Here is a 15542-nt window from a genome sequence, read left to right as displayed (position 1 = left end):
CATAATGTGTGAAAGATATGCATATTATAAACAGGAAGCATCTTCAAATAATTAGTATCATGTTGATCAAAGTTGTGATTAAAAGTTTGGATGAGCTACAGAAAAAACTCAAACTGGGCTGCAGCATTCTTGCGTACATTTAAGAGTGTTTGGTTTACATAATGAACTAAAGCTATAGCAAATACTATACATCTCTGTAGTATCATATATGCCTTTGTATATCATGCAAAACACCTGAATCTCATGTATACTCCTAGACCGCCTTTGGTGCTTCAAATTAAATTAAAACCTTTAGAAACTCATTTACATTGTAAACACAACATGCAAATCATGTTTACTATGTTGGGGGTCTGCAGGACTGATGTTGGAGATCCACCAAACCTCCCAGTGCCACCACACACACATACATAAACATACATACTCACCCTGCACCCAACACCAACTGCATGTCCCCTACCCCCCATGCCCCCCCCTGGTGAGAGTGCCTACCTCCTGACCTCCTCCAACAGGGGGGTCAAAGAGAATTTAACACGAAGGTCCCACATTCCTCCAAGGTGATAATTGCTGTAGCTGCTAGCAGGGGGCCATCAGGAGCAGGATAAACAAGCAATGACTCTCTATGCACCCCCACTCTCTAACCCTGCTAAACTGCATGCATGACTGTGACTGGGAAATTCAAGTCTGATGTGACAACATATCACCCATCACGGTGAACTGTGTCTATTTGGTGTCTGCGCACTCAGGTGTTTCCGTTAAATCTGACTAAAGGATGAGCCACTTAACACATGGTGCCGACTACAAGCTGGAGGCTACAGACTAACAGCATTAGAGAGACTGTCAACGCAGAGCAGAGCGGAGCAGAGGATCGCTTCAAAACAACACTTTACAGTCTTAATAAGTATTGTCTGTACTGCAACAAGCTGAGATACAGGTAATGAGAGAGGGACTAAGGTTTTATATGCGTTACTGTCCACCCCGTCCCCCTCTCTGAGGCATGGACATACAGATACATGTGTTTTTGGTAGATCCACCCAATTAAATACAATTAATCTGATGTTGCTTTACAAAGACATTTCAAAGGCTTGCATTTTGATGTAAAAAAACATATTTTGGAAGCAATATTGGAAATGTTATTTTTGAAAAGTTATAGGTTACAGAGTACTAATAATTACTTGGCCAAAAAAAAAAACATTTTTACCCTTTTTTCCAAGGTAATTTTCAATTTTAATGGATTGTTTTCTGGCTACATGAACTGAACACAAAACAAAAACATTATTATTAAAACACCATCTTTATTATAACTACATCTGTGCTATAGATGGAATAATTTTGTTTTCAGAAACACTCCTCTTTTTATTCCTATTTCTAAACATCAGTAATCCCAGTTACATTTTATCAAGAATAAATCACATTATCACAATCATTTCATGAGGTGAAAAAAAATATTTATTTATTTATTTACTTACTTACTTACTTATATTGTTTTTGAGAAAAACATAACACAAATACAAACAATAATAGAACAAACAGCAGGGGGAGAATCCAGCATTCCAGTAGCATTTAAACCACACATACATCAATATGCTCATATATCCATATTAATTTTCTTCTTTACGGTAAAGTTTGAGGATTTGTCCCCTGTAGGGGCACATTGTTATTATACAAAATCAGGCCGAACAGTTGAAACATAAATGAGCCATTTTAACTAATTTTCAGCAAAGATATCAATTTTACATCTCAGTAAACATGTGATTCTCTCCATAACATACATATTGTAAACTCCATCAATCCAGTCATTTATAGTGGTTTGGTATGTCTCTTTTCAGCCATTTCCTGGTCAGGGCCTTCTTACTTGCTGCTAAGAGTAATCTCAATAAGCATTCATCTCTCTTTGCACACTTGAGTTCTTCTAAATCATTGAGGTACATGGTCTTAAAGTCAAAACAAATTTTAAACTTAAAAACTGCCTCCAGGAGGCCATAGACACATCTTCAAAATGGAGCCAGAGGGACAATCCCAGAGGATGTAAAAGTGGTTGGCCATAGTACTTCCGCAGGACCTCCAACAAACAGTCTGATCAGAGTACTTAGCCTTCTGTACTGGGGCACAAAAGAATCGAGTCAAGTTCTTCCAGCTGTATTCCCTCCAGGAAGGGGAGCTTGTTGTCAACCATTGCAGTCTACAGATTCTGTCCCATTCATCCACCATTATTGTGAGATTACCCTCCACATCCCACCTCGTTTTAATGTCCAAAGTATGGTCTCCCTTTCTATTCTGGAGAGCTCGGTATAGTCTAGAAATTATTTTTTGGTAGGTGCCATCGTTATAAGTTTTTTCGAAAAATATCCAAGATTTCGTCTCCAATTGTCATGTGATCCTTAAATTTTTTTTAGAGGTGAAAATATTTTATTGCAACTTTATGGTTAAATGTGTACAGGGTGGGGAAGCAAAATTTACAATGAACATTTAGTTGTTTTTTCTCAGCAGGCACTATGCCAATTGTTTTGAAACCAAACATATATTGATGTCATAATCATACCTAACACTATTATCCATACCTTTTCAGAAACTTTTGCCCATATGAGTAATCAGGAAAGCAAACGTCAAAGAGTGTGTGATTTGCTGAATGCACTCGTCACACCAAAGGAGATTTCAAAAATAGTTGGAGTGTCCATAAAGACTGTTTATAATGTAAAGAAGAGAATGACTAGGAGCAAAACTATTACGAGAAAGTCTGGAAGATACTATTAAAGAAGAATGGGAGAAGTTGTCACCCGAATATTTGAGGAACACGTGCGCAAGTTTCAGGAAGCGTGTGAAGCCAGTTATTGAGAAAGAAGGAGGACACATAGAATAAAAACATTTTCTATGATGTAAATTTTCTTGTGGCAAATAAATTCTCATGACTTTCAATAAACTAATTGGTCATACACTGTCTTTCAATCCCTGCCTCAAAATATTGTAAATTTTGCTTCCCCACCCTGTATGTGTCATATCTAACTGGAGAATTACATTAATAATGTATTACAAGATGGAACCAGGTTGCATATTGAATTTTTGTTAGGAAAGAGATGTCCCTAGTGGAATTATCTACATTTTGCAATTCTGGCATTTTTCACAATTTTCAGAAGGCAAAACCTTGATTAATCAAATGGCTTTGATATGTTTTTGCATTACTTAACCCTCAAAGACCTCAACAGCTACCAGCGACCAGCTGCATCTACTGGCCTAAAATGTAAAATATCGTTTGAACCACTAATCCTGTTAAAATAGTTAAATAATTTAGGTAAAATGCAGTTTCTCAGCTTTTCAGTGTCATCAGATATGAACCATTTGAACATTTAGAGGCATCTTCTGCAACAGTGATTCACCAGTAAAACCCATGTAGTTTGATAAATGACAGTGGTTGGGGATGATTGTTTTTATGTTCAGTTACTGATATATTTAGCTGAAAAAGTCACACTTTATTCAGTTTTCTTTGTTTTGATACAATAACCTTTTAATTTGCTCCGAACTTTTAAGAACATCTACATAATCAATTAAATTAGGAAAATAAATATAAGAAAATACATGATAAAAGCTACTAATATATATCAGAAAGATTAAATGTAAACAGAACAAATTTGAAAGTTGCCACAAAAACAGCTCTAGGCTTTTAAGGGTTAAGCATGCTAGCTATTAACTAAACAAAAAATTACTACATAGTCAATTTCTAAGCATTTTGTGGGAAAGAATGCATTTAACCCCCTCATAATGACACATTTTGTGAATTCATTTCATACTTTCCTCAGTAACTGCAACAAATTGTATTCATTTTGTTAATGATGCATTTATGTAACTACTTTATCCCCATGTAGAGCAAAGCCTATTTAAACAGGACCTGTTGTGTGGGTAACGGTGAACAGTGCAGATAAGAAGGGCCTGGCAGTGCCATTATTTCCTAGTCTCTGCCCACATGTGGTTCCCCTCTAGCCACACACTAAGGCTTGGTAAGGTTATAAAAGCCGAGGGGGTGATTAAGACACAGGAATAATGGCCTCCACAAAACTAGGAATGCGTTTAACTGCTACAACGGCTTCAAAATCATTCTAAATCGGACTGCCGCCATTAATATCAGGAATTATTCAGTTGGTCTTGAACAGAGAACATTACTGGGGTTTTAACGCGATTTTCAAAGGAAGTGGTCCTGGGAAAACACGAGAAGCACAGGCAGGATGTACTGTAGGTTTATGATTTATGTTTGAGGTTGACCTGTGAGGATTTAGGTCGGGAATATTTAGAGCTGTACCGACCTACCAACCAGTTCTGCATTGTTGAAGTATGGTGGATCCTTCTAAATCCAGGATTAGAAAAGTCAAATATCCAAACACCTTCACCTCTTCTCTCTCTCCCCCTCTCTTTCTCACATACAAGGGAAAGGGATGGTAGAAAGAGTTACCGTTGGCTGCTGCCTGCCTGCTAAGCATGCCCAAACCCCAAACCCCATCACTTTCCTCATTACTGGAGCTTCATGGCTTTTTAGGGCTCTGTGCTTTATCTGGGATTTCACATTTCCCAGCCTGCCACTTGACATGGCTCACCCAGCTGTCAGCAATCAAGTAGCAGAGGGCAGCAGTGCGGCCGGCTGAGTCTTCGGGCTGCACCTTGATTTGAGAATTGCACATCACAGCCACTGGCCCTACTAAGCTTCGGTAATTACAGGCCACACATCGCCTCCTGCCTCCATCCCTATTTCTACCCGACATCATACACTGACCTGGCATAATATGAGGAGGGAAGGGGGGGTGCGCAAAGAGAGATAGAGATGGTCACGGGTCAGAGGAGGATTCTAGGGATGTGGATCTGTGCTTCAAAAGGCATAAAGTGTGTGACAGAGTTGGAGAAAGAAGTGAGAATATGCTCCACTAAGCATCCAAACTGGCAGTCTCACATTGTTGTATGTATGGAGCATCCTTTTGCCTGTTTTTTATGTGAAGGTACCGGTGTGTGCTTGCAACTACACTACACACGTTGTATGTGTGTTTGTCTAATTGAGAGGTAAGCAAAAAAGTTGCCTTTAAAGTTGCCAATAAATATCCTGCCAGTAATGTTAAACACCTGCCCGTAAAGCCCAGAGGAATGCTAAATGAAACCAAGTTGCAGAGCCTGTCTCCTGTCTGGGGTCTCAAGTCAAGACAGCAGGATTTGTAATGGCTGTAACCGGGATTATGGAGTTCAAGCAGAACAGTCAGGAAACAAGACAAAAAACATCACATGGTTGGCAAACACTGACTTTTTTTTTCCTATTAATGGCAAGTAGAACAATGGATGTGTCCCCTCTACAGTAAAGAATACGTCACAATATTTCTCAAATGCAACTTCACAGATTCAGTGCCACAACTCTTGGCATTCAGAATATGTCAAAACACATCATAGCAAGTTTTTCTTACTGGTGCTGTCACAGCTGAGTGATCAAAGCTCCTCACACAGTGTTGCATAATGCTAGTGGACACATGGGTGTTTAAACAAAAACTGTTTCCAGTGTTCTGTGTGCCAGTGTGAGCCAGATATAGTTAGACAGATGATTACTGCAGCTCAAAACAACTCCCTCTGGTCTTTTCACCTCAGTGTCACACACCCCTAAACCACACTATTCACACACACATGCATGTGCATGCTCAACATGAAGCACACACTAATGGACATACACTCACACAGATACAGTCTGAGGGCAGGAAGAGCCTGTCACTGTGCTATATAACCTACAGGGGTGAAAGAGAGCATCTGACCCCAGAAGCCGGAGACGCCGCCGTTTGGCCTCATCTCTGGTTTCGATTCCCTAAATGCTTGACGCCTTCCCCCTGCTGCACCTGTCGAGTACCAATAGACCCCCTGCCCAGACTCTTTCACCACAGAGAATATATGGCCCTGCTCCCGGGTCCAGCCTGGCTAATTACCACTGCCCTCAAACTGGCCCCAAATGCCAATATGGGCTGGGGCATTTAGCTGCTGTTGCCACCCTGAGGCCTAGATCAGCAGTCCTCCCTCTTTCTGTTGCCCCTCCATTCCTCAAGGAGGTCCAGATAAGGCTGACCGAGCACAAGCGTTCACTTCCAGAGTCACAGGCTGCCCCATTCAACCCAGAGATTAAGTACTGCTGTCTACACGCAACCATGAATAATGAAGCTATCACTCCAGACAGGCAGGCAACAGCAGTGTGAGTTATATACACCAGTAATCCCATAGGCTGCTGCACACACGTGCCAAACACGCAGTATACAGTAGCTGCACTACTGTATGGGTCATGCATTATTTCACATTACAGAAGACTGAATGCTGGTTGTCATCACTTAAAGCCCATTAAACAAATTCAATGCCTCAATGGTCTTGTGCTTTACCACAACATGTTCAGCTTTACAGTGGTATAACAATACAAAATTCACCAGTGGATGAGACAAGTGGGAAACAGTTGTGCACCAGTGTTTCCTATCAACCTATTTTTGTTGGGTATTTGTTGTAGAAAAACTGTTTTTCAGATTTTTCACATGCACAAAGTTTACTTAGCACACTGTGTTTAAAAATTTCCTTAAAATCTAGCATCTTTTTTGACACCTGAGGAATATTTGTGAAAGCATACATGGACAAAAATATTGAGAAACACCACATCTACCACTTGTAGAACTTCACATTACTTTTTATTTGCCTGAAATATTATCATAAAAATATTCATGTCAGTTGTAAAGATGTATTATGATAAATGTCAAATTAACATTTACTGTTTAAAGTCATTTTCTTTCTTTATGGGAGAGAACTGAAGAAACCAGATGTTTATCTATGCTTTAAAATGATTATTTAGTCAAAAAGGTAGTAATATTTCAGAAAAATATCAGTAGAACATTTAAAACAATTACAATGAAAAAAAAAAAATCAATGTTGAGAAAAGAAAGTAAAAATAAACCCTAAAGATTAAATAAAAATGTTTATTGCAATAGTATTTATCACTATACAAAATTATATTGTAACATTTGTCATTATTATCTTGTACCCTAGCCCACTGTTAGCAATGAAACACTTGAATTTGCCTTTTCCCAGTATTTTTGTCCATATAGTGTATTATATTCCCTGCAGGAACCTTAAAATTATTGTTTAAAAAATTCCATCATAAGAACGTAAACATGTGCTTTCTAGCTAGCAGTGCCACTGTGTTTGACAGGAGTTAGCATTACCTGTTAACGTCTTGAAATGTAACCTAACATTAAGTATTATTAGTTACCTGTAATTTATGACTGCATACAAATGTAGGAAACTGTAAATGAGGAGAAGTGATGCAATCATATCTAAACCTCCTGTCCACTAAATGCCTGGACAGAAAGTGTTTTGTCATGTGACAGCAAAACTAATGTTAGTGAATAATTCATTAAATAATTAACTGAAAGACACTGTAGTCCACACGGAGTTCCTTAACGCATATTGTACAACTTTAAATTACCATATATGCTTAGAAGACTACTGTTTTACACCAATATTCAATACGAAGGCTACTGTTTTATTCAATAGCCTAGATAAAATTTATTGTATGTTGTTGTTGTTCTTGTTTTTTTCCTACATTTGTTTGATGTGGTCCCATTGGAAACAAACTGTCATGTACAGTATGTGCTTATGGTTTATGCATATATCATAATAACAATGAATGTATAGGCTACTTGACTTTAATTTCTTTTTCTGTTCCACTAATAACAAAACGTTTTTACCTTCAGATGAATGAAAAACAACTGATTATTAACAATTAAAATAAGCTTTTCCATATATTTAATATTGACTGATGTAAATTGTTTCAGTTTCATTTAATAAACTTATCAAACTAGGTGAATAAACTTTTACAAGAGTACAAGAGACATGTTTTTTTCTCATGTTGGATGATGGGACAAACACTCCTGTCTTGCCTGTACTCAGCAGAGGGCTGTACCTGACGTGAGGGATAATAGCAGACACCACGTGACTGCAGCACTCTCCGTCTGGACGCACGGCAGGGTCTGTCAGAGCCTCCCTGGTGAGGACGACGCACGCACTGGACACATAAAAATAGACGCCGTTCATGGCTTGGGAGAACCCATTAAAGCACTCTGATACACATCTTACTTTGTAAAGTTTAGAACAACGATTTTTTTTAAAATAACTGGTCCATTTTGTTTGAGTATTTAAATAATCTGTCCAATGGATTTGTATCAAAATGCGCAAGAGCGCACCGACCAGCCCACACGGATTTCATCCTTCCTTCACACACTTGCCACAGACAGAGGTGTTTTCGGTTTCATCGCACCTCACACCTCATCCCTCGACTGATAAGAGTAACACCGACACAATTCGTTAATTCATACAGAGCAGGTCTTATCGCTTGTGATATACGCTGCGTCACCGGCGTCAGAGGGGCAAAGTATGGCACCGTATCTGAACTTGCATGAATGAAAGTGACGGCATTAAAGCACTCAGTCAGCAGGCGACTCACTCAGCCTCCAGTGCGTCTGTATGTCTCGCCTGTGTGACTCTCTCCTGCATCCTTCAGTGAGCATCACTTTCTGGAGCCGGTGCGAGGCATCCTCCTTTACAAACACCGGTCCTGGACATCCTAGACAGCCCGTCCTGCGACATATTTTTAGTTTGGACCGTTGATGTCACTTCCTGCTTGGGTAATAGCTTGTGCAAATGAGTCCGGGGATGTGGAGGGGTGTTCAGGGAGCCGTCAGAGGTAATTTTCGAGGTCATGCGGAAGAGAAGTTCACGAGGTCATGCAGGAGCTCCATCTCCATACGCAGGCAAGAAGCGCATTAGCCTGAAAATGACTACATCCTCCAGTCTGTTTAGTCCAAGTGCGCCCTATATTTTTTATATAACTAGTCACATCCACATCATCCTACCCCCCTGTGATGCGCCGGAGAGTTTCATTTCCTGGTCGCTGTGCGCATTTATGGCCACGGTTATGCAACGACAATGGCGGCATCATCCATTAGGCTGTGTGGACAAACACATGTGATGACAACTTTGAAGAGTATGACAAAGTGCACACATCTGAAACTGGTTGTGTAGCACAAAGTTATGGAGCACCTGTTGGTATCAAATAGAGACAATGTCATAAAAGCCTTGAATCTGAAAAGTTTATGTCCTCCCTGCTGTTTCCAAATATACTCGTGGCCTGTATGGATTATTATTTATTAGACTGACTGTGATCAGGCTGCAAGACACTTCTAACAACTTCAAAAGGTCTGTGTCCTTTCACACATCCACGGATGCCTGATGAAGACCGATTGCTCTTTGTGATGAGAGATAGTTAAAGGCAAACTGTGATGAGCTGCAGAATGGGTGATGGAAGGTGGTCAGAGAAAGTCATCTCCTGCCAAGAGCACTATCCTCTTTCCCCATCCAGGTCTGTCCTCTTTACCTTTGAACCCAGTCCCAGCAGCCCATCTCTGATCTACAGAGGGTCTCCTCTTACCCTCATCCCCTCACAGGCCTCTGTGATAGATGACCATCAGCATGCCAATACTGCACAATATTTCAATTTCCTGTCCTGGAAGAGGAATTTAAGGGGTTGAGTGAAGTTTAGAGGCACAGTGTGAGGCCTCCAACTCACAACGAGCCCCCAGCCTCATGCCGAAAACCAGAGACCTAAACACTCAGCTGAGAACATTCCAGAAACCAGGTCCACTCTGTGTCAACAAAACAACCCCTGCTGCCATCGTCCTGCCTGACAGACAGCCGCTTGAGACAACCGCCTTTGCGAGTTCAATGTTGAACTTGCAAAATTTTAAGAGTGAATATTCTGTCTGAAGCCAGCGTGCTCCTTTTATTGGCAAGTTATGCCAATGACTGACTTATTCACAGATGTGGATTAAATCAAATTTAAAATGCCATAAAACTACTTACTGTCACTCGCTTTAGATCTTAAAACCTGTTATGTGCTTTTATATTCACAATGTACTATTATGCCATGAAACAGATTCCTTATTTATTTATTTGACTTTTGATCTATTCTGAAAATCATCATCTGATTCTCTGGACATCTATCATTTTGTAGCAATAGTTTTACAAAAAACAAAATCACAAAGAAGTTTAGATTTATCATAAATTCAGTCAACACCAGCATTATGTTCTCACAGCTATATGAAATTCATTTTGTTCCTGGGAATAACTTGACTTTTGTTTACTTTATAAGGAGTTTTTTAATTTATTGTAACAAATATTATTTGCAAAAGAAAAGTGCACATTTATTATACTACAAACATAAGGATGGTGTGTTTGATTCTGTCATATGGATTAGTTATATTTATGTCATGGTGATTCAAACAAACAGGATTGTCAATATGAGTAAGACCGGCAGATATCCAGTTATGATACACTGTTTGGGTGAATGCAGCCTGTGCACACATAGACAGTGTGTGTGTAGAGTAGTGTTTTTTGATAGGATGCGGCTCTCATGTGGCTCTGTTTTAAAGGCTTATGATTGGCTGTACAAGTCAGAGCCATGGCAGGCAGGAGACAAGCCCAGGAGGCAGGCAGTGCAACCTAGTGGTAGAAGAGGAGCTTGTGGTACAGAGGTAAGTGCACTGTGGATCACAAAGACACTGTGCACTCACACATATATACAAAAGTTCTGTATTACTCATAGACACACAGCCATGCAAATACATGCTCCCAAATCCACATTCTTTGTTGGTTTGAGGTACAGTAATTTATCTCCTTCAAACACATGCGCTTAACCTCTAACAAATGTATTTGATGAAGTGTCATTAATGCACACCATAGCGTTCCAACTATAAATAACGTATAATTCTCCACAACCCACCCACGTGCATGACTTAACGCTCCCTAACCAGGTTTGTTATGACAGCCCACACTTAGCCCCTAAACCTTACACCCCCACTCCCCATCCTTCCACAGCTGAGTCCTGCTCTTGAACCAAATGGCACTGATGGGAACTTCAAAGTCAGGGGGTCTGTGACTACCCAACCTTCAGAGATGGTCAGGCTAAGATACAATTTACCCCCCACCCCAAAAAAATACAGATTACCATTCCAGATGTTCCGAGAGGGATTGAGAGGACTGAAGGAGGGGCTTTGATAAAGAGGGGGCTGGGTATGTTTGGGTGGGTGGAGCTGGTCACCAATTTAGGGAGAAAGAGGAGTACAGGATGGGCAAGTAGAATCCCAAAAACAGGGTTTAGTAGGGGCCCAGCTCTACCAGTGCCACGGCCCATTTTGCCTTGAAGGGGATTAATAATGAATTAAAGCACCCCCCCTTCTAAAAAGATATTCATGCATGCTAATGCATCCATTATTTATAGTGTGCACAGAGGCTGGCGGCCACATGCAAGTGGGAGGGATGTAAAGATGAAGTAAAAAAAAGTGGGGGCCTTTTCCCCCTGAATGAAGCTTCAAGGCTCTGGTAGCAACATCCGCCCATTGTGACTGGGCTGAAGCTGGGTGGGGATGGATGGGGACTGGATATGGACAAGTAGAAGGAGGAGGGGATGCGGGAGGGGGGCTCACTGCCAGACAGGCAGCTCGTGCATAGGGAGAGGGCCGCCAAGTGTTGTAGGGGGAGGGGTGGATTAAACAAATAAATACATGATAAGAAATAATCATGCCAGGGAGGGAGGGCACGATGCAGACAAAGAGGCTAAGAGGGACGGGGCGGGGGGGTCAGTTAAGTCAGACAGGATTTACTGTCTGGATGGGTCCCTTCTTGACCAAAAATTAATGTGAGAAACACGGCAACTTCTCAGGATGCTCTTTTTGGAGGTTTCTTAATATTTACTTATAATACTATTGCAGAGAAGCTAATTAAAATGTCACTACAATGTTATGTGATTATTTTAGGCTGGAAAATGTACTGGATGCATCTGATTGAACACCTTTTGTAATTTTTGTGCCAGACGTAGCACATAATATTAAAAAGAAATAACCAAAGTATCACATAAGTTGATGCAGTGAAAGAAACTGAGGAAATTTAAAAATGTGAAATTGAAGTGTGAAGGTGAGGGAGTGAGAATGAAAAAGAAGAAACTCCACTCTTTTCTTCTGAGCAGCATTCCAGGTATGTGTTAATGCAGTGCAAAAAGGAGCAGGGCAAGTAAAGTGATAAGATAAAGCAAAAGCACGAGTTAGATGAGCTTTCTATCCTGCTGATCCCCATATTAGCATAGATACAGTCATCAGCATGGCAGGGAACCTGTGTTTCTGGAGGTGACACGAGGGCTGACACCCCTGCTCATCTCCATAGATATCTTCAGGGCCATGACAGAAAATCATACATCAGGCTTATCTAAACTACGACTCCAGTGCATGACATTCTGCCAACAAGCTGCCACCTTAGGTCTCAGTAATCCTTGAAAGTCTCATCCCTTATACTGCTTTGTTGGCTTCAAAATGTATAGAAAGAAAACACTACTTTAAAATTCAGTGATTGTTTTGAGATGTACGTGAGTAGGACTGACAAAAGCTGCATGACAGAGGCTACTTATTGTTTAGTGTTTATGTCTTTGCATCTTGCGTGCGTAAATACACATCTGTTAGAGATGTGAGAATATCTGGGGTAAGAGGTTATCAGTGTGGCTTTGCAAAACCTGTTACAACAGGATTGTCCTCCCTTTTCAAAGTGTTGGTCTGGCATTATACCCGTGACATGCTAGTGAAGCAAATCCCTTAGTCTGGAGAGGTATAACTTTCCTATAAATGGATCAAACATTGTTACATGAACTATATAATTCAGGAATAATGCAAATAACAACCAGACATCAATTAATTGCAGACATCTAATATGTTTCTCAAGAAGTAGCACCGGGGGCAAGACCTCCCAGAAGAGAGAATCTGCATTGTGCAACATTACAACCTTTGTTCCCCAACAAACACAAGGTGAGGCACTTAAGTGTTTTTTAATACCAAAACCTCAACCACACACAGGAAAATCCATAAACATTGAAATGATGTCAAAACAACATTGTGAGGTTTGACGGTTTTAATTTTCCACTGCTCAAAGTAAAAATGGTTGCTGCAACATTTCCTGCACCCCCGGTGATTTTTATGACAAATACAACAGCAGCTTAATTATACATGCGACCACCGCCATAAAAGCAGAACCATTAACTACCATCTTGTTAACACAGAGGACCTGTCTTGAAAGTGCTAGAGTCGCATTTTAAAATCGTTTCACTCAGCGCCTGTCTGCTGTGGCAGATTGGCATCATTAAGAGGAAATATAAAAATTAACGTGGCGGCGTACATGCATATGAGTATCTGGTTTGAATGAACGGGATCATGATGGCTGTGCTGTAATTTTGATGTCCCATACTCGACGCTCTGATGGACATACAATGAAATTAATCAAGTTATTAAAACATTGTAGACACCAATGTAAGCACAGACCAAAAAAACGGAGCTCCACAAACCCACAGCTGCATCGATGCACAAAGAATTGTGGCCTCTAGTGTCTCTGACCTGCTCTGGTATGTCCAAGGAGCAAGCTTTGGAGTCGTCAGATACATTTGAACTTCCAACCTCTTCCTGAGAAGGCTTTGGTTAAGTTTCAAAGGCTTCCTGGTTTTACGTTACTCGCCAAACACACCCCAGCTGTACACAAAGTGGTCACTCTCAATGAGACCCTATAGAGGCAGACACCCCTTGACGTAACCAAACATCCCAGTTAAAAGCGAAGTGAACAGAGGGGATGCCATTGATGTTATTGCTTGCTTAAACAGGTCAACGTTCACTCATGGCAAGTGTGATATTTCAAAAAGTAATAGCATGCTTGTGAGCAACGTTCGGGCTGAGGGGCCTCTACAAAGAGAATTCAAAGTTTTTTACTGTCATGAAGCAGAACGGCCGGCTGAATATTTTATACTCTGTCTTTTAATCTATTTTATTCTTGAGATGTCCGCATGAGCTCAAGAGAATGTGGCACTGTTTGGAAGGACAGAATTTAAAACCCACAAATCACCGCCCTTGAGGCAATCCCATCAAGCAGCATTCACTAAGAGATGTATGGCCCTATGTTAAGCAAATGGGCAGAGAAATGGTGACCTACTGAATCCATTATATTTCCTCCTATATCCATTGTTTTAACCCTGCTTTATGTCCCCAAAGTGCCTTTAAAAGACATGTTAAGAGAAAAGAGCGCTTTGCCTTGGAATGAGCTAACTTAATTATCATAGCAACTGGCAGTGCTCTTTAACATGTCAATGGTACTTGGCCTGCATGCATAATTTTGCTGTGTTATTGTGGCGGCCTCTGCGTTTCTCACAAAAACTCAAACCACAGGCACGGGGGTCTATTGTCATGGGCGCATCCATCTGGATCAAGGCCATTAGAGGATATTTGCACTTCCTCTGTGGCTCCTGGCTCTTTTTGACATGCAGCAGAAGGAGTAGGCATCACCCACCAGTGCAGGGCCAATTGAGGTGCAGATTGACCAGAGGGACAGTGAAGAAGGGCAGCCAACAGGGCAGGGCTCCTGTCAAATCCAGTGATGGACACCCACGTGGGGGCTGGTAGTTGGCCTGCGGTTTCTGAGGTCCTACAGCAATTGATGGGACATGACGAGGCAGGCGCCCTGGTTTCATTCTTTTGTCCCTGGGGATGTTGGAGGGTGTATCAGAATGTCAGAGGCTCCTGGCTACAGCACACTTCTGGTGTCAACTGCTTAAGATATACAGCTGCCCCTGGCCTGCCTACACATACACCAACAGAAAAAGACACGTTCAGGTGGCTGTAGCGTGTAAACTGTGCCTTTAGCGTGTAAACTGTGCCTTTCACCCCAAAAAAACATGTCTTTTTTTGTTCTGCATCAGTACATGAATAAAACATTAATGTTCAGTACCTAGACAGACATAGCTTGCATGAAACTGAACGTGCAAACAATCTAAACATAAATGGATAAATGGAGTGCTTTGAAGCTGTGGAAACATGCTGATAAGGCACAGAGATAGGCCTGATGTTGTTAACACCACAACCTTCGTAGGGACTTTGAATGTTCTTTCATATGTGTATGTATGTACAGTGTATGTGCGTGCATGTGTGTGTGTGTGTGCTTGTTTGCACAGGTGAAAAACACAATTAACTGCAAAAGCACAGATCTCCATATGCACAGAAAACAGCTCTCTGGGCCATATCAAATAGAACCAATTCAGCTCCAACACGTCAACACGTTAGCTGTCAATCCATATCTCCCCACATGTAACTTATACGCTTGTTGCTGCGTAGACGGACTCTCTGAGCTGTGTTGGAATGCTGACAGCACAGAGATATGAATCTTGATTTGATTAAGACTCTAAGTTGAGGGTCTAAGCGCTGGAGCCAGTATCTGTTCGGGGCGGGTGGGCAAGGAGTCTGTTGCGAAGGAGGTGAGGTGGAGGGGAAGGGGCAGAGTGTGATGGCAAAGGGGGGTTACCTGTGGCCCTGGCTCCAACTGGGAGTAATTTGGAACAGACTGCTCCCAATGTGTTCATTAGGTTGTGATTGGGCTGAGCGCAGGTGGGGAGGGCCTGCCCAGCCTGACGCTGAATAGTCCTGATT

At 41.2% G+C, this 15542-nt stretch overlaps 1 protein-coding gene across 11 annotated transcripts in view; it reads right to left on the bottom strand.

Annotated features, from left to right (window-relative positions):
• zic6 (zic family member 6) overlaps positions 1-8943 on the bottom strand; it is a 95093-nt gene extending 86150 nt beyond the window's left edge. For 3 of the 11 annotated variants that reach the window (XR_003936369.1, XR_003936370.1, XM_030144659.1), the window contains exon 1: positions 8486-8943. The gene's annotated coding sequence lies outside the window, so the exon portion shown is untranslated. The remainder of the gene's footprint in view (positions 1-8485) is intronic. The other 8 variants (XR_003936363.1, XR_003936364.1, XR_003936361.1 and 5 more) reach the window with 5 other exon arrangements.
• Positions 8944-15542: the final 6599 nt, after the last annotated feature.

The sequence above is a fragment of the Sphaeramia orbicularis genome, chromosome 10, assembly GCF_902148855.1.
Source record: "Sphaeramia orbicularis chromosome 10, fSphaOr1.1, whole genome shotgun sequence".
In the NCBI taxonomy this organism is placed as follows: Eukaryota; Metazoa; Chordata; class Actinopteri; order Kurtiformes; family Apogonidae; genus Sphaeramia; species Sphaeramia orbicularis.
The sequence above is the reverse complement of the archived record's forward strand: the minus strand, read 5'-3'. Positions and strand labels throughout refer to the sequence as shown.